The following is a 19057-nucleotide window of genomic DNA, read 5'->3' on the forward strand; positions in this document are numbered from 1 at the left end:
TTTTCTAGCATCATGTATCCAATTCTTAGAATTTTAGTTTGTTTCCAATAGTTCATGGCAGTGATACTTTACTATGTGGTTTTGAACACTTTCGGATTGTGTTTTTGTTCAATAATGGATAAAACCTCCAACTTTGGTTATATATCATTTCCTTGTTAAAACTTGTTGTGTTATTGATTCTCTAAGCTAACTTGAAGTTTCACTACCATACTTCAATTCAGAAAATATATGGGTTTTCCTAGTTCCTGAACATTGTCAAGACCATATTGACAGCACATGTAATGAACACTCACCTTGTGAACATAATTTTGAGTGTACCCAGTGACATAGATTTTCTCAGCTCCGTGTTCTTCTCAATTATATGTTCCAACTCCACATGGTTCACCGAATAAATGTACCTACATGTTGTTTTTTTTATACATAAACATTGACATATTTGCATTCGTTCAGTACAGTAAGAAATTTTGAGAAAGGAAACATAACTACATGTTTTAATACTTTCATAACCCTTTTTTAAACCAAAAAATGAAAATTATTTACATGAAACTATAGCTTACTTTCATAACACTAATTCTCCGAATAAGATGAAATACTTATCTTCCCGATAGATAGTCCGACAACTCAAATAGAGGAGCACCCTCCTCCCTTCCTGCGAGTTCGGCAATCACGTTCGACTCCCCTCGAGCTTCGCAACTAGTAGGTAGTTTTCTCTAGTGGTAGTGATCCTCTCTGATCACTTATAGACCTCAAGACTCTACAGTCAAGTCTGAAACTACGAATGTGGAGAGTTCCACTGAGTTTAACATATCTCAAGAACAATTATCAACCTACAATACAAAACACTTCTTGGTCCAGTTCTCTTATTTCTAAAAGTACTTGAGCCCTTTGCATGAATAGTAAAAAGAAAGAACCTCGTCTCTTCCCTCTTAGATCCATATTTCTCCTTGGAAGGAGGATTAATAACATGACCATCTAACTTCCTCGTAGTTATACAGACCATTTAGGGTCTCCCGTTTGAGTTTTCTAGACACATCAATCCAACATCAAGTCATACATATACCATAAAGAAAAGAAATATTTATTAACATATTCATAGAAACTTAAAACTAATTTTCCTTAAGTTCCCATGAGGCACCTAACTTCAGTTTTATGATTAAAATATTATTAATCAATCATAAATAACCCAAAACTTTAGTAACTTATTAACTAATAATCACTCATGTACAAGGTGTGACACAAATGCAGGTTCACTAAAACAAATCCTATGAAAATACTTGTAATAAGTCCAATTACTCATATATATATATATATATATATATATCAGTCACACCCATTCATGGATTATACTTCTAATTCCTTTAACAAATAACTCTATGAAACAAGTATATGTATATCTAATTATAACTCTTTAAACTATAACCTTAATCCGTTAGTACATTCGTTATGGTTGTCATCAGTCCTAAGTCTTAGGTTGAGGGTGTTTGCACAAATTGTCATAGTGCTAAGGTTATTCCTCACCTTGGGTGATGTTATGAAAACCACGTTTGATGACAAAGGGACCTATATGCTATACTCCTCCTCCTTGGTCTACTTCATGCATTAAACTTAGCTTGTGTCTACCTACATTATTGGTCACAACATAAATTGATGGGATATTTAATTGCAAGGGGTGGATTAAAATCATTCAAGTGTACTCTCTACATTAATCGTCACATAACCCACCCCTAACTGGAACCTAGAGTCATCAATGCTACGATTGAATCATTAGCAGACACGCAGCCCTGGTTCATGTGAACTTCACTTGGATTTTCAGATCTCCTGGTGTGGATGGTGGAAATTCATTCAGTCAATCTAATGGTGGATACGCCCTCAAAAGACCTAAACTCTATCTATTCACCAGATATCCAACCCATTTTCTCCTTTTTCTTAGTGTCAGGCATGCTCTCTCTGATAGTCATGGTGATCGTTACTAGGGTTTAGTAGCTCGAAAGGAATTTTCCCATATCATGGCAATGCCTACTCCTCCTCTACTTCCAGGTAAGGAAATATTTCCTTCTTGTGAAAAAATATTTATGGTTCCTACGTTCTCTAGTAATTCATTTACTGTTTCGTTCTGACTCTTACTAATTTTTCCTATGCTTCTCTCAATTATCAAGTTCATCTCCCTCATACCAGTTTGAAATTTGGTAATGATTTTGTTTCTCTGTTTCCCTAGCTTCCAAGGTTTATATTTTTTTCCCAGTCTTGGTGTGCCATGGTTGAGTAGAAGGTTCAGAGCATGTATCTTTCCAGTCACCTGGAAGAGAAACACTACTAAAACAATTGACCCCTTTTTTTCACCAACAGGTATCTTCCTTTGTTCCTTTTGTTATCACTTAAGAAAAATTTCTAAATCTGAGAATCAGTTTTTTTTTTAAGTCTTGGTCTGGTTTTTCTATGATATTTTAGAGTTTGAATAAGAGTCTTGTCAAGAGTCTTGTTGGTATGTCAAAAGGAGTCAGTTCTCTGTTCTTGTATATTATTAGTCTCATATCTTAAATCAAATCCACATGTCGAAGCTTGTTTCAAGGTTCTTAATGCGCTACAAAACTGTCTAGGAGTTTTTGTAGCGCAATATCCAGTCTAGGTGTTTTCGTAGCACAAAACCCAGATTTTGCATTGGCTGCGCTACGAAATCGAGGATTCTTGCAGATCCGTAGCAAATATCATCCAACTGTCAAATCTATCGAAATCAGTTATCCTTACATCATCTGTGGTCAGTCCATACACTTTTCCTATCACGTTCAACCGCTTATCCTCATCATTAGGGTCGTTAAATGTCTTCGTACGTTCAGGTTACAAATTTCAAAAGAGGCCGAATATTCACAGTCATAATTATGTTTGGGTTCATGCATGAGGAGCAACTTGGCAAACGTTCAGTTTTAATTCCTTGAAGAATCAAGCGAGGCAACTTTCAAGCGAGGAAGTTTTCAAGCAAGGCAGCTTTCAAGCGAGGTAGTGATCGAAGATTGAGACAGTGCCAGTTTTTCAAATTTCCATTTCGCAGTAATTTCATGGAGGGGTTTGCAGAAAGAAAGGAGCATAGGTCAGGAAAATGTCTGAGGAATGAACCTAAGGGTTTAGATATCCTCCTGAAGAATGATGAATTCGAGCAAGCCTTCAAACAGGTTGGCTGTTGGAGGTTTTGCGAAAAACTTCAAGGAGGTCATATGCAAGTCACCAAGGAATTTGCTTTAAATTTCACATAACCGAATTCAAAGGTTGGGGTGCTTGAATTTCCAATCTCTCCAGAGGTTATATCTGCAGTCACTGAGATTCCAAGGGGACAGGAAAGATGCTTTAAAAATTTCAAGTTTGATATGACCCCCTGCAAAGAATTTCTGAAACCGGAGTTCATGGATTCAGACTTAAAAAAGTCAGTGTCCAAAAGTTTTGTCAAAGATTCATACGCTAATCTGCTTACCTGCATACAGAGGTACTTCACCTACGAAGGAAGGTATCATAAGGTTTATTCATACCACTTCAAGCTTCTGCTTCATTTCACTGGGAAGATATCTCTTGATTTGCCTTTCTACTTGTTTCGTAGCCTAGGCAAAATGTGTGACAAAGTTCAGTTAAATAAGGAAGCCTGTGAGACCTCGTTGTTTCATCACGGCTTAGTCAAATTGATCATTTTGCATGAGCTCCAAAAAGTAGATAGGGAATGGTCTGTGTTCATGTTTATGTCTGGCTTCAAAAATGAAACTGGCCTCAACCCTCAAGCTACGAAGAGTTCTCCACCGGCAGTTAGTCATCGTGCAGAAACAAGATCGAGAAGATTCATAAAATTCAAGGCTAGGAAATAGATAAAGGAGCCCACCAGATCATTAGTAATTCAAGACACACCTCTACAGTCACAAAAAGAGAAAGCTAAGAGAAAAGAGGGTGTACACGAGCAGTCTACAGGTGAAGCAGTTCAGAGAAGAATAACCAGGAGCTAGTTAGCTAAATAAAAAGGCAAGACAACGGTGACTGAGGAAAACCTGGTTTCAAAGGGAAGTCTGAATGACTTGCTTCAAGCTATTGATATTGAGGAGTCTCCTCTGGTTCGATCAGACTTGATAGGATTAGGTAAAGACAAAACCCAGAAGGCCAAAGCCTCTAAAAAGCTCAAATTTGATTATCAGGTTTCTAAATTTGTATTTAAGCCAAGAAGACCTGTGATGAGGTGTTCAAAAGAGGTACAAAAGGAGCTGCCAGAGTCAAGTGAAATAGAGGAGGTAGCAAAAGCTCATGAAGAACCTATGACTACATCAGAAACACCATCTTAGCTACATAAAAACGATAAAGGTAAGGCAATTATCCCTCAAGAGAAATATATTGTTGAAGAGTTGAAATTAGCAAACCTTGAAATTGCTAAACTGAAGAAAGCCGCAAGGAAACATGCAATCAAGGAAGCTCATTTTAATAAAATGGAAGCTCTGTGGGAATACAAAAAAATTTCAATACCTAAGGTGGTCGATTGTCATGCCCAATACTACACTTGGTCAGTCCCTACAATAAAGGAAGCAAAATACATCAAAAAAGTTAATACAATACTGAGAGCTGGGATCATAATTATGAAGAGGCAAATCAAGGATTTGAAGATACCATTAAGCCAGCGAGAAGGACTTCCTTAGCTAAGGAAAATCACACAGCAAGTAAGGCTAAGCCCCAAATTTTGATGATTCACCTTTTTTTGAAGTTTTTCCTTGATGAATGGTGCCTCTGCATTTAGTTTTGAACAAGTTTCAGGGCATATGAAAAGGACATTTCAAGAAAAAGAAAGCTCAAGACAGTCAAATTTTGGCATTAAAACTGTGTTTTGAAATTACACAACAGTTTCGTAGTGCGCTACGAAACTGCTGTAGCTGCATGTTATAATTCGGTTGACCAGTTTTGCTGCAAAAAAAGGGAGATCTTTTTGAAAGGGAATTTTTGAAAAGGATCATTTATAAAGTGGAAGCATCCAGCAAGGGCAAAACAAGCGGAGGAAAGATATATATGAACTCTAAGTTATTTGTTATAAAAATGATCACAACTAGTATGGTTCATGAGACTTCAAGCAGCATTAAAGATGTTTTGTCTTCACACATGTATATGGGCAAGGTCTACAGTGCATGAAAAACAGGATGGTCCAATACATTTTTTTGCAATCAAGAAGAACAACAGGGATAATTAATTTCAAAGATCCTTGTGGAGACCAAAGGCAGAAAAGCAGGAGCAGTTTCATAATTTCCAGGAGAAATTAAGGGATGAGACATCAAGGGCCAGCAAGGAGTTTCAAACAACCACCAAAGCTAAACTGAAGATGGCCATTTTTCAGAGAACGAATTTGGATTGTATTAAATGCTACTACCAACATGATGAGCAGTTAGACTCCTAGTTGTTTTAGGTCTTTCAAACTGCTAGTTAGCAGTTAGTTGTATTTAATAGTTAGTTAAAGTGTCAATAGGTGTCATAGTAGGGAGAATTCTAGTTCCCCTCATGCAAGAGGAGGAATCTCAGTTATGTAAAAATCTCTATATATAGGAGAAAATGGGATGTACAAAGGGTTGAAGATTTTTCAGAGAAACTCTCATATTGAGCTTTGTGTAATACTCTGTTTTCAGTAATACAGTACTTGGCTTTATTTGTCTGGAATCAGAAGGAATTCAATGTTTCAGAATGTCTTATGTTGTCCTTCTCTCATTATCTATGGTGGTATGAATGTGTGATTACCTAGAAATCACTAATTGTGCTCTAACTTCCTTCATACATTTATAAACTGTGTGGTCCTATATTTTTCTGATATATTCTCTATCTGTTGAATTCTTATGCCCTGAATTCTATATAAAGCTAGCGTTATTGAAAATACTGAAGCATGTTTGACTCCATAAGCCCAATGGATATTTTCTAAATTGTGTTTCAACCTTCTACACTTTTTCATTTGTTTCGTAGAGTTAGCCATCTTATTCATTATCAAAATCTTTAATTTTGTGAGAGAGCCCTCTCAGCTTGGGGAGGCTAAGCCTCAGCCTAAAGTAGGTTTGAAACAGTTACTCAAGGTCTCCCTGATCAGCAACCTTATAGGGTTTGATTTTGAGATAACATTTTGGTGCGTCTTCCGGGAGTCTGAAGATTAATCATTCTCGAAATCAAGAAGCTAAACTTTTGAAGGTAGCAGGAGCTCAAAAATATTTCGAGGTTGCAAAACTACCTTGGTGACTCCATTGTTGAAGAATTCAAAATTCATAGATTCATGGTGATTCCACTGGAGTTATGAAGAACTCATATGCTACCATTCTTATTTCAAGGTATGCATGCATAAATTTTTCAGGAATTCATGGTTTCCCAAATCATTTTCCCAAGGATACATATTTTCTAAGGAATGGTCCAAAATTCAATGGAGAAGATTTGAGTTTAACTTTGAAGCATATATCAGATTTCTGTGATTTTACCGAGCTTCTTAGAGTCAAACATGAGGATGTTTGCATTATGTTGTTCTTAGAGTACACTATCCCAAGTGGAGCCACTGTAATCACTTAAGAAAAGTTTCAAATTCTGAGCATCAGTTTTTTTTAAAAGAATGTTGTTAGTCTTGTTCTGGTTTTTCCGTGATATTTTAGAGTTTGAATAAGAGTCTTGTCAAGAGTCTTGTTGGTATGTCAAAAGGAGTCAATTATCTATTCTTTTATATTATTGGTCTCATATCTCACATCAAATCCACATGTCGAAGCTTGTTTCAAGGTTCTTAATGCGCTATGAAACTGTCTAGGAGTTTTCGTAGCACAACATCCAGTCTAGGTGTTTTCGTAGCGCAGAACCTAGATTTTGCACTGGCTGCACTACGAAATCGGGGATTCGTGCAGATCCGTAGCAAATCTCATCCAACTGTCAAATCTATCGAAATAAGTTATCCTTACATCATCTGTGGTCAGTCCATACACTTTGCCTATCACGTTCAACCGCTTATCCTCATCATTACGGTCGTTAAATGTCTTGGTACGTTTAGGTTACAAATTTCAAAAAGAGGCCAAATATTCACAGTCATAATTATGTTTGGGTTCATGCATGAGGAGCAACTTGGCAAACGTTTAGTTTGAATTCCTTGAAGATCAAGCGAGGCAGCTTTCAAGCGAGGCAGTGATCGAAGATTGAGACAGTGCCAGTTTTTCAAATTTCCATTTCGCTGTAATTTCATGGAGGGGTCTGCAGAAAGAAAGGCGCATAGGTCAGGCAGATGTCTGAGGAATGAACCTGAGGGTTTAGATATCCTCCTGAAGAATGATGAAGTCGAACAAGCCTTCAAACAGGTTGGTTGTTGGAGGTTTTGCGAAAAACTTCAAGGAGGTCATATGCAAGTCACCAAGGAATTTGCTTTAAATTTCACAGGATTGAATTCAAAGGTTGGGGTGCTTTAATTGCCAATCTCTCCAGAAGTTATATCTGCAGTCACTAAGATTCCAAGAGGACAGGAAATATGGTTTAAAAATTTCAAGTTTGATATGACCCCCTGCAAAGAATTTCTGAAACCGAAGTTCGTGGATTCAGACTTAAACAAGTTAGTGCCCAAAAGTTTTTTCAAAGATTCATATGCTAATCTTCTTACCTGCATACAGAGGTACTTCCCCTACGAAGGAAGTGTTTGGTCAATTTAGTGTGATCTAAATTGCTATTTAAAATGTCAACCCGGGGTTCGTAAACTGATGAAGTGAAGTGTACTATATGTACTAGATAACCATTTCCTTAGTCTTTTGTCGTTTTTAGTTTTTATAAGTTTGTTTTTGGATTTATCTTTCCCTAATGTGAGATGATGAAAAGGTGATAAAGCAAGTGAAATATGGATGATTATGGTGATCTCTAAGTGGTTTTTCAAAACATAAAAGAAAGAAAGCTTTAAAATAACTGCAATGAAATCAATTCTTTAAAAAGAAATAAAGACATCAAACAATGAACTAATGACATCGGCCCAGTATCTTTGTTGCTGAATGAAAATGAAAGTGAAATCTACAGTAAATTCAATTAAAAGTAAGAACAACTAATCCACACTATTTCAACTCTTCAACTCAATCTTCCTTGTGAAAAGATATCATGAAATGTTAAGCAATGTGAAATCTAAAAGAAGTTAAACTGCATAAAAGAAACTAATCACACTACTTTAACTCTCTTGACCTTTTGCCTTTCAGCTTAATTTACCCTGTGAGAAACAATCATGAACAAGTCAAGCAATGTGAGATCTAAAGCAAACTAAATCAAGCTATAATGAGTGATATTCTGGTTCCTAATAAAGTTATTTGATTATAGAAAGAAGCCGTTAACAGATGAATAGCATGATATCTAAGAGCAGAAAATAAATGTACAACTTAAGGAAATGATAGTACTGGAAATCAAACTTCAGAAAACAAGATTCAGCGACAAAGACAAGATGATCTCGTATGCCAATAGTTATAAAAAGAAAAAGGTGAAAAATTGCCTCGGGCTGCCTAAGAAAACTTGCAGAAAACACTGATCAGTTGTAACCATAAAAGAGCAGCGATGAAAATGTAAATCAACAGAAATCAAAAAGCTTTGTTATGTACAGCTAATATACATGATGAAATAAAACACAGCATTTAAATGACAACTGTACAGCTAATATACATGAACAGGAAAAAAAAGTAATGCCAGAGTTAAAGGACAACTATACAAGGCTTTAGTGAGCAGGGGCCCTCTACCACTTCAGCCGATTCAACGAACAGCTACAAGCTTAAGTTTAAACCAGTCTTCTCATATATTAAACAGCAACGTAAAAGTGTAGTGGGGAAATACAACAAATTCGAATTACATTCCAAGAGATTAACTTTTACAGCGTTCATGGACGCGTTATTTATAAGGAAAGAAAGCTAAACAAATTAACTAAATCTACGCTATTAACCACGCTGCTAGAGACACGTAAATCCTCTTCAGCCCGGATCTAGGTAACTGTCATCATGTTTATTAAATCTGAGAGGTATGGCTGTTGGCTTCACGCTACCAGGATGTCTTCGTGGCTAAGGACTGTGCCACGTAGCTTCACGTGCTCAAAAACAGAGCTACGCAGAGCTGTGCCACTGCTGAACACTTCCGTTGACTATCCTTTGCCCCTTGTTTGAACGCGGGCTTTTATGGGCGTGCTGGATGATCTGGAGAGACACGTTCCATGTCCTTGACTCCTGTAACTTGCCCATGTGGCTCGTTTCTTCAGAGGACACCTGTAGCATGGTGTTTGACAAAACGGCTGCGGAATCCTGTGCTGGCTGCAGAAACCTGGGTCGACTGCGAAAACATGTGTCGGCTGCGGAAACTGAGAAGCTTCCGCAGCTGTCTAAACAAAATTCTAAACCAAACAATAGTCATCAGTGTAGTTAGAAAACCATGTCAAAAGCTCTTTTTTAAACTAAAATACAATGATTTAATCAACTTGGTGGATGAAATGAGTGGAAAAAGAAGGCTGAGAGGGTGTATAGGAAGGTGCAGGTTCGAGGCTCAACATACCCCCACTGTGAAGGTGTTGCATGTCCTCATGCAACCAAAACTTAGTTATTTTCCCTTAATCCATATGCTCTGAGGCTTCTGCAAGAACATCTAGCCCTCTTCTCTTTCTCTTTGATGCTAAAATGGTCTTTGGTTTCCTGACTAGACATTTGAACTTAAGATTAATCAATGCCCTGCTCAATTTTTTACACTTTTTCTTCAGCTTCCTGTTCTTCTTTTGCCACAGTCCTAAATGGAGCATAGTGTTATCATGGACAATCTTGTCTACCTTACTCTGCTCTTTGAGTGCTTCGTTTTCCTGTTCGATGTGCCTATTTAGGACTTCCAATTGAAACACTTCCTGTTTTAAAGACTGTACTTGTGCATCAAGTGGCAAGGTTGTGCTTGGTCCTGCAGCTGATTGTTCCAAGGACTCTAGGTAGTTATATGCTTTTTGCTGATTAGAATCTACCTCAGGTGTCTTTCTCGGCCTGAACTCAAATTCTGGTAAAGGAGGACTACTTTCTCTTTCCAGCCGAAAAGGGCTTTCCTCACGTGGAGGACTTGGCTCAATGCTTGGCTGAGTTGGAGATTTCTCAAGTGTCTCTTTATCTAAATCAATAAAGTGAGACTGTTTTTCTTGGGTTACACTCTTCTTTCCTTTTAGCCTACTGCTCCTCCTCACGTGTGGACTAGTGCTCTTTTCCTATGCACTCTGTTTTCCTTTTTGTTTCTTTGTTATGGCAGCAGCTTGAAGATGTACTAATCTTTCTGCCAAAGTTTGAGAATCTTCCTCTATGGATGGTTCAGGGGATGGATAGGTTTCTTGAATGGTTATTTTTCCTTTTTCCTTCTTCTCTTTCTTGTTTTTAGCTCTCTCCTCTTCTTCTTTCTGAATAGTTTCCTGAATGTCTATTGTAGGAGAGTCTTGGGCTGTAATATTCTTTTCTTTCCTCCTACTTCTCTTTGGAATTTTTGGGGAACTGCTTCCAGAGGCTTCAGTCAGTTCTTGGAAGTGGTTTCTTGTCAAAAACTTTTCCGAAGTATCCTTAGTGTTTTTCAACTGATCTTCAATAAGGATTTTTATGAACCCGTGATGGTAAAGATGGGGTTCAATATTGCCTACGTGTTTCTGAACAGTAGAGCTCATTTTCTTCAAGCTTGATAACAGAAAATAAGGCAAATTAAGGGTATAACCTTCCATAAAATTCATCACTAGCCTGGCATGATACATGTACATGGAACCAAAACGACCCTCGCATGTGATAAATTTCTGGATAAGTAATAACAGAGTGGACCATTCTTCTTTTATTGCATGCACAGGGATTCCTTTTGTAAATACAGAGGTATCCATACCTGGGTTTTGGAGCATGATTCTCCATCCTTGATCGTCCACACTTCTGTTTCTGAACCACCTTTCACCTTCTTGTGGGAGACTTGTTGCAGCTGCTATTGTGGCCTCGGTCACTGTAAATTTTAAGTCTCCTATCTCCACTGCGTGTCCATTAAAGGACCGTGCAAAGGCTTTAGTAAATTCTTTGTTATAGCCCCTGAACTTTTGAATGAATCTCAACCACCTTGCTTTCTTCAACGACTCCTTCCTTTGAGGATAACCCTCCAGGTATTTTGGTCCTTCCGGTTCAGCTCTTAGTAGTTTTCCCATTCTCGGCTTTAAATTCCGACTGAAAATTCTACTGCGTATGAGGGTTCAGGGAAAAAATGGGCTGATTACGGGATTCTTAGGGTAACTGGAGTGGCCGTAATCGAAGTTCAGGATGTATGTGGTGACTGTAGCCAGGGTTTGGAGCAAGCTGTAGTGGATGCAGCAAAAATGGAGAACAGGGAATGGTATGAGTACCGAGGGAGTAAAGGGTAAACAACAGTAACGAGTTCAACATCGAATGCATGCGGGAGTGAAGTGATAAATGGGCAGAATAACGGCTGAGTCCTTTTGGATCGAATGACTTGCGCACACGTCTCAGCAGGTGGCTGCGGAAATTATGGTGAAGGAGAGCCGTAGTACAGTAGGTCACGTCTCAAAAGTACGGCCAATAAATGGGAGAGCAGTCCATCTCGAGTTTAAATTTAGAATGATCATGGGACCGTTAGAAATGAATAAGGTGTGTGGAATGACATCGTGGAAGAGGAGTGGTATGGGGCTTGCCGTATCAAATCATTGCATTTAGTGGAACTTGCCATGGTTTAATAACTATGCATAATAATGACATTGAATTTTTATTTGGTAGAGATTTTTTATCATACCTTTGGAAGTTTATCATTTCTTGATTAAGGCTTCTGACCCATTGTTGTTCTTTGATCTTGAAGGTGCCCCATGTCTTTGCTGCACTTGGTGATGATGACACTAACCTTTGACTGTGAATTTTTTTTTTTGAAAACAGAGTGATGCCGGCTGTAAAGATAGATTGATGCTGGCTGCGGAAATTGTTTCTGGCTGCGGAAACTGGTTCTGGCTGCAGAAACGGTTTCCAGCTGCGGAAACTAAGACAACACCCCTTTAACTTCACAAAGATAGTTAGAGAAGAACTAACTAAATAAAATAGTCCTGAGAGGGACTTTTATTGATGGAATGAAATGAAATGAGTGGAATGAGATGGAAATGAAGTGGAGTGAAGATGGAGATGAAAATGAGATGGATGAACAGAAATGGCAAATGAGGTGGAGTGAAGATGGAAAGAGAGAGAGATTTTTTTTTTTTTTTGGAAAATATAGAGTGTCAGGTGCCCCTGATTTTCACTCTACATTTTCTGTATAAGACTGCCAATCTATGATTGGTTTTCAGGCTTATACAAAAGATTTTTTTTTTATTTTTTTTTTATTTTTTCAACTAAAGGAAACAAAGACTAGGCTGATGGAGGAAAAGGATTCCTCTCCACCAGCCTCATTGCAAAATTTTCTTGAAACATTTTGACAAATTCCTCTTTTGAGAGTGGCTTATGATAAATTTTCAATCGGTGGCCATTCACAATGAGAGGAGTTTGAAACTCATCAATGGTCTTGACTCGAACTGCTCCATTGCTAAAGACTTCGTCAATCTCATATGGTCCAAGCCAATGAGTCCGAAATTTTCCTTTGAAGTCTTTAAACTTGGAATCAAACAGTAACGCCCAATCTCCCTTTTGAAACTTTTTCTCTTTGATATATCTGTCATGCCACTTAGTCCCTTGGTGCTGAACTAGATTAGTCCTTAAAATTGCATCTTGTCTTATTTCATCTAGCTCATTCAGCTGCTCCATTCTGTGCTTTTGGGCTTCTGATAGATTCATCCCCAACTGAACTGCCATCTTGAAAGTCTTGACTTGAAACTCAATGGGGAGTATGACTTCTTTCCCATAAACAAGTTCATAGGGAGAATGTCCTGTTGTATTCCTCCATGTAGTTCTATAGGCCCATAAGGCTTCAGGAAGTCTTTCTGCCCAATCTCTTCTATGTAGATGAACAGTTTTGGTGATGATGTTCTCAAGGACTTTGTTTGTAGACTCCACTTGGCCATTTGCTTGCGGATGGTACGGAGTAGATTTTCTATGCTTGATTTTGTATTCTTCCATCAGCTTCTCCATCAAGTTAGATGTAAATTGACTTCCCTGATCTTTCAAAATTTCTCTTGAGACACCAAAACGAGTAAAAATATCCTCAAAAAGAAATTGAACAACTGAGTTTTCAGTGGCAGAAGGCAATGCCTTGGCTTCTATCGATTTAGTAACATAATCAGTGCAAACCAATATATAGTTCTTTTGTTTAGATGGTGGATTAATAGGTCCAATGAAATCTAAAGCCCATTTTTCAAAGAGTTCGATGAGTACCTGTGGCTGTAATGGCATTTCATTTGAAAGAGTTGGTCTCCCAACTGTTTGGCAGCTGTCACACCTTCTAACATATTGTTTTGCATCTTTGAAGAGAGAAGGCCAATAATATCCTAAAGAAAGGATTTTATAGGCCGTCCTCTTGTCAGCAAAGTTTCCACTGCATGGTTCATCATGACATGCCTTGAGGATGTCAGGCATTTCATCTTCCCGAACACATCTTCTGATCACACAATCTAGCCCTGTTTTAAACAATTCATTAGAAATCCATGAATAATTTGAACTCTCCTGAATAATTTTCCTTTTCTCATTAGGAAATAAGTGTGGAGGTAGCTTCCCTGTAACCAAATAGTTAGCAATATCTGCATACCAAGGAGTTTTAGTAGTTACTGCAAACAAATATTCATCTGGAAGCTTATCCTCTACAGGATAATCTTCGTTAGTATTTTGGATTCTAGACAAGAAATCAGCTACTATATTTTGTTTCCCTGGTCTATCTAACACAGTAATATTGAATTCTTGTAAAAGTAAAAGCCATCTTGTAACTCTGCCATTAGTAACAGGTTTGTTCATGAGATATCTAATTGCAGAATGATCAGTATGGACAAAAGTTTCATAGCCTGTTATATAATGTCTAAACTTGTTGATTGCATGAACAACAGCTAAGAACTCTTTTTCAGTCACAGTATAATTTAACTCAGTAGGAGTCAAATTTTTACTGGTGTAGTAAATGGCATAAGGAACTAAATCCTTTTGACCCAACACAGCTCCTAGAGTTGTATCTGAAGCATCTATAGAAATATGGAAAGGAAGTTTCCAATTTGGCCCTCTCAAAATGGGTGCTTCAGATATTCTTGTTTTCAAAGTTTCAAATGCAGATTGACAATCAGGATCCCACTTGAATTCACAGTCTTTTGTAAGTAATTTGAAGAGTGGAGATGCTATTTTGGTGAAGTTTTCAATAAATCTTCTATAATATCCAGTAAATCCAAGAAAACTTCTAACATCTTTTTGACAATTTGGAATAGGTAACTTGGAGATGACTTCAACTTTTGATCTATCAACTTTAATCCCATCTCCCGAAATATGATGTCCTAAAACAATCCCTTCAGTAAACATCATAAAACATTTTTCATGACTTAATGAAAGATTTGTTCCTTTACATCTTATAAGGAATTTTTCCAAATTTTCTAATGCCTCTTCAAATGAATTACCATAAACTGTAAAATCATCCATATAAACCTCTACACAATCATGAATTAGATCAGAAAAGATTCCTAGTACTGCCCTTTGAAATGTGGCAGGTGCATTACATAATCCAAAAGGAAGTACTCGGTAAGCAAAAGTTCCCCATGGACAAGTAAATGTGGTTTTGTCCTGATCTTCTGGTGCTACCTGAATCTGATTGTAACCACTAAAACCATCCAAAAATGAGAAATACTTTTTTCCTGCTAAAGTATCTAATACCTGATCAATAAAGGGTAGAGGAAAGTGATCCTTCAAAGTTTCTTTGTTTAATTCTCTGTAATCAATGCAAACCCTCCATTTACCATTCTTTTTAAGTACTATAACCAAAGGAGAAACCCACCGGCTATCTGAAATGGGGTAAATGAAGTTTACATTAAGTAACTTTTGGAGCTCTTCTTTCACTATCTCCCTATGGTTTGGATTCATCCTTCTTTGAGGTTGTCTAATTGGTTTACTGTTTTCCTCAATGTAGATGTGATGAATGCAAGTCTTAGGGTCAATACCTTTCATATCGGTATACTCCCATACAAATGCAGTAGAATGTTTTTGCAAGGTTTTGGTTAGCTCCTCCTGTTGTGATTTTTCCAAATTTTTGTTCATATTAAATGTTTTTCCTGTAAAAATCTCAATGGCAGAACTACCAAACTCTTCCATAGAGAAAAGAGACATTTGTCTAGATGATAGACACTCAATGTCAGAATCCAACTGAAATTGTGTGTGGTCATATTCTGAAGATTGTTCAAAGTTTTCTAATGTGTTCAGAATTTGACTATCTTCACTGATCTCAGAAATGGTAAAGACAGGTTGTATAGTATCTTCATCATCAACCCACTCATTATCTCCTATTTCTGTAATTTCTTTTGCTGGAGGATACAGATTGAACTTCTTTGTCGAATTACCATCAGAAATATACATATCCTCAGACCTACAATTGATAAAAGCATCAGCTGTCGCTAGCCAAGGTCTTCCTAAGATGAGAGGATGTCCTCCTAGATTACTCTTGGGAGTTAAAATCATGAAATCCACTGGATATTCCCAAGAGTCTAAGGAGATTGGAATGTCTTCTAATACACCATCTGGTTTAATAATTGATCGATCTGAAAGTTGCAATAAAGTAGGTGTAAAAAGAAGATTAGGAAGTTTTAGCTGTTCTATAGTTTGTCTACTCATGATGTTGATAGCAGCCCCTAAATCAATCAAAGTATTTGGTATTTCTACCCCATTGATATGTGTTTTGACAATTGGACTACCGGGATCTACATATTTCTGCATAGTAATTTTTCCCATCATGATATCTACAATTTTCCCTACCAGATGGATTCTTCTTGTATCTCTTGGTTTCCTTCCTGGTCTTTTAAGACTCAACTCCTTTATTGTTTTTGCTAGAATAGGAATCTCTTTAATGGCTTGCAACAAGGGAATCTTGATACAGACATTCTTCAATTCATCTAGAAAATTATAGTCAGGCAACCAAATTTTTCTTTTTGAGTACTTGGGTTTTGAAGAGATGCTTTAGAACCCTTATTGGCTTCAAGATAATATTCCTCAAAAATTCTTTTCTTTTGAGCATTTATAGAAGGCTTATCTAGGACTCTACCTGATCTGAGTTGTACATCATTGAGAGGAACAATCATATAGGCAGGAAATTGTTGACCTTCCATCATGTAAGCATTTTGAGGGTTTTTGTTATTGGGGTTTGGCAATGGCTGAGAAGGAAGTTGATTTGACTTTTGTTGGAATGGAAGCAAGAGTTGAGAATTTGGATTCTGTTGAGAAGGTTGTTGTGGAAATGGCAATGATAGTTGTGGATTTTGATTTGGAAGTTGTGGAGCTTGTTGGTTTTGAAAATATGGGGGATATTGATAAAATTGAGCAAATCTCCCATAAGGATTTTGCATACCTTATATCCATGATTGAAAAGGATTTTGAGGTTGGGACAAAGGTTGTTGCCAAGGATTCCAATTTGGTGGGGGTTGAAAATTCATAGAGTTGCTAAAACCTTGATTTTGTTGCCCCTGCCAAGGTCTCCTTGCAACAAAACAGAGAGATTCGATTGTATTTGGATCTTCTTGAAAGACATCTTTGAGTCCAGGAATTGAAGGACAATCCTTGGTCTCATGATTCTCTGAACAAATTACACGTGTTTCTACAACTTTTGCATCCAAGGGACATTCCCTTAGAGCATGTTTCTTCCTACACTTTGGGCAAAAGATGGCCAAAGCCTCAGCTTCTGCTTTCTGCTTATTGTGAATCTTAAGGGTGTCTAGTTGCTCACTAAGACTCCCTAAGATGTCAGTTTTGAATTCATCAAGCATGTTGCCAATCTCAACCCTACTTACTGATCCAGTTGCAGATTTGTTTGCTCTGATGAGAGAAGGATCTCTAGGCCCTTTTTGAGTTTTAGATTTCCCCCTTGAGAGATGGACACATAGCTCTGCTATATCATGAAGTGGAAGTTGAGATATGTCTCCTTTTCCCATCATGTTCAAAATATCTATCCATTCATCTCTAATGGCTTTTAATAGAAGGGCTTTCAAGGTCTCCTCATCTAAGTTACTCATTTTTGCTCTTTTCAGGTTGTATTGAAATCTTTCAAGTAAATCCTCCAAGTTTTAATCTTCTCTATGCACCATTTTGAATACCTCATCCTTGTGATTGGTGGGCATACAATAGTCCAGGTACCTATCCAAAAATGTTTGTTTCATATCATTCCAAGTCCTAATGGATTGAGTGAGTAATCCCATGAACCATTTCAAGGCTGCTCCTTTCAATGTTGAAGGAAACAGTTTGTGTTTTTGAGAGTCTTCCAGATAATCATAAGTTCGACACACGACCTCAAACTCAAATAGAAATGTTTCAGGGTCCTCATTCCTTAACCCATGGAAGTTTGGGAGGACAGATGGTGAGATGTTTTTCATTGTGGCTCGGGAGTCCTCATTGACTATAGGAAATCCGAATGAGTTATCTCCATCCCTATTTCCCCCAATGTTACCTCTACCTCCTCCATTGTTTCCTCCTTCTCCTCTACCTCTACCTCTACCAAATCCAGTTTCTCCTTCCTCTGTCATGGTAGTTTCCCTGGAGACTTCAGAGTCTTCTGGTTCTTCTACTAAGGGTGAACGAGAAGGAATTTATCCCTCTTCTTCTTCTGATGATTCTACTTCTTCAATTACAATTCGTCTCTCTGTAGACGGAAGGAAAGGATCTCTTTCTAATTCAGATTCGATGGAAGGTGTGGGAGAGTCGACTCCTGCCTCTTGAATTCCAGGAATCCTAGGGCCAGGAGTGTGGGTTGGAGATGATGAAGATGTCTCTTGTCTATCCCTTGAAGTAGATGGAGTTGTAAAAATCGAACTCTTGGCTCTAGCTAAAAACCTTCCCCTAGAATCTCTTGCTCTATGCATGTCATTTTTTTTTATTTTTCTTCAAGTCGGGCTAATAATTCTCTTTCTGATCTTCCAGGTCACTCTAGGTGCAAGAAGAGAGCATACTCAAGAAACTATTAAACCAATAACTTTCTCTTTTCTGATCCTCCAGATCACACTAAGTGCAAGAGGAGAGCATACTTTGAGAGGTTATCAATTTTCCTTCCTTGAAATTTTTTTTTTTTTTTTTAGAAATTGGCTACCTAATTTCACTTCCCCGGCAACGGCGCCAAAATGTTTGGTCAATTTAGTGTGATCTAAATTGCTATTTAAAATGTCAACCCGGGGTTCGTAAACTAACGAAGTGAAGTGTACTATATGTACTAGATAACCATTTCCTTAGTCTTTTGTCGTTTTTAGTTTTTTTAAGTTTGTTTTTGGATTTATCTTTCCCTAATGTGAGATGATGAAAAGGTGATAAAGCAAGTGAAATATGGATGATTATGGTGATCTCTAAGTGGTTTTTCAAAACTTAAAAGAAAGAAAGCTTTAAAATAACTGCAATGAAATCAATTCTTTAAAAAGAAATAAAGAAATCAAACAATGAACTAATGACATCGGCCCAGTATCTTTGTTGTTGAATGAAAATGAAAGTGAAATCTACACTAAATTCAATTAAAAGTAAGAACAACTAATCCACACTATTTCAACTCTTCAACTCAATCTTCCTTGTGAAAAGATATCATGAAATGTTAAGCAATGTGAAATCTAAAAGAAGTTAAACTGCATAAAAGAAACTAATCACACTACTTTAACTCTCTTGACCTTTTGCCTTTCAGCTTAATTTACCCTGTGAGAAACAATCATGAAAAAGTCAAGCAATGTGAGATCTAAAGCAAACTAAATCAAGCTATAATGAGTGATATTATGGTTCCTAATAAAGTTATTTGATTATAGAAAGAAACCGTTAACAGATGAATAGCATGATATCTAAGAGCATAAAATAAATGTACAACTTAAGGAAATGACAGTATTGGAAATCAAACTTCAGAAAACAAGAGTCAGCGACAAAGACAAGATGATCTCGTATGCCAATAGTTATAAAAAAAAAAAGGTGAAAAATTGCCCCGG

The sequence above is a fragment of the Pinus tabuliformis genome, chromosome 3_1 (genome assembly GCF_031772625.1).
Source record: "Pinus tabuliformis cultivar Carrire ecotype Pingquan chromosome 3_1, CPIR1, whole genome shotgun sequence".
NCBI lineage: Eukaryota > Viridiplantae > Streptophyta > Pinopsida > Pinales > Pinaceae > Pinus > Pinus tabuliformis.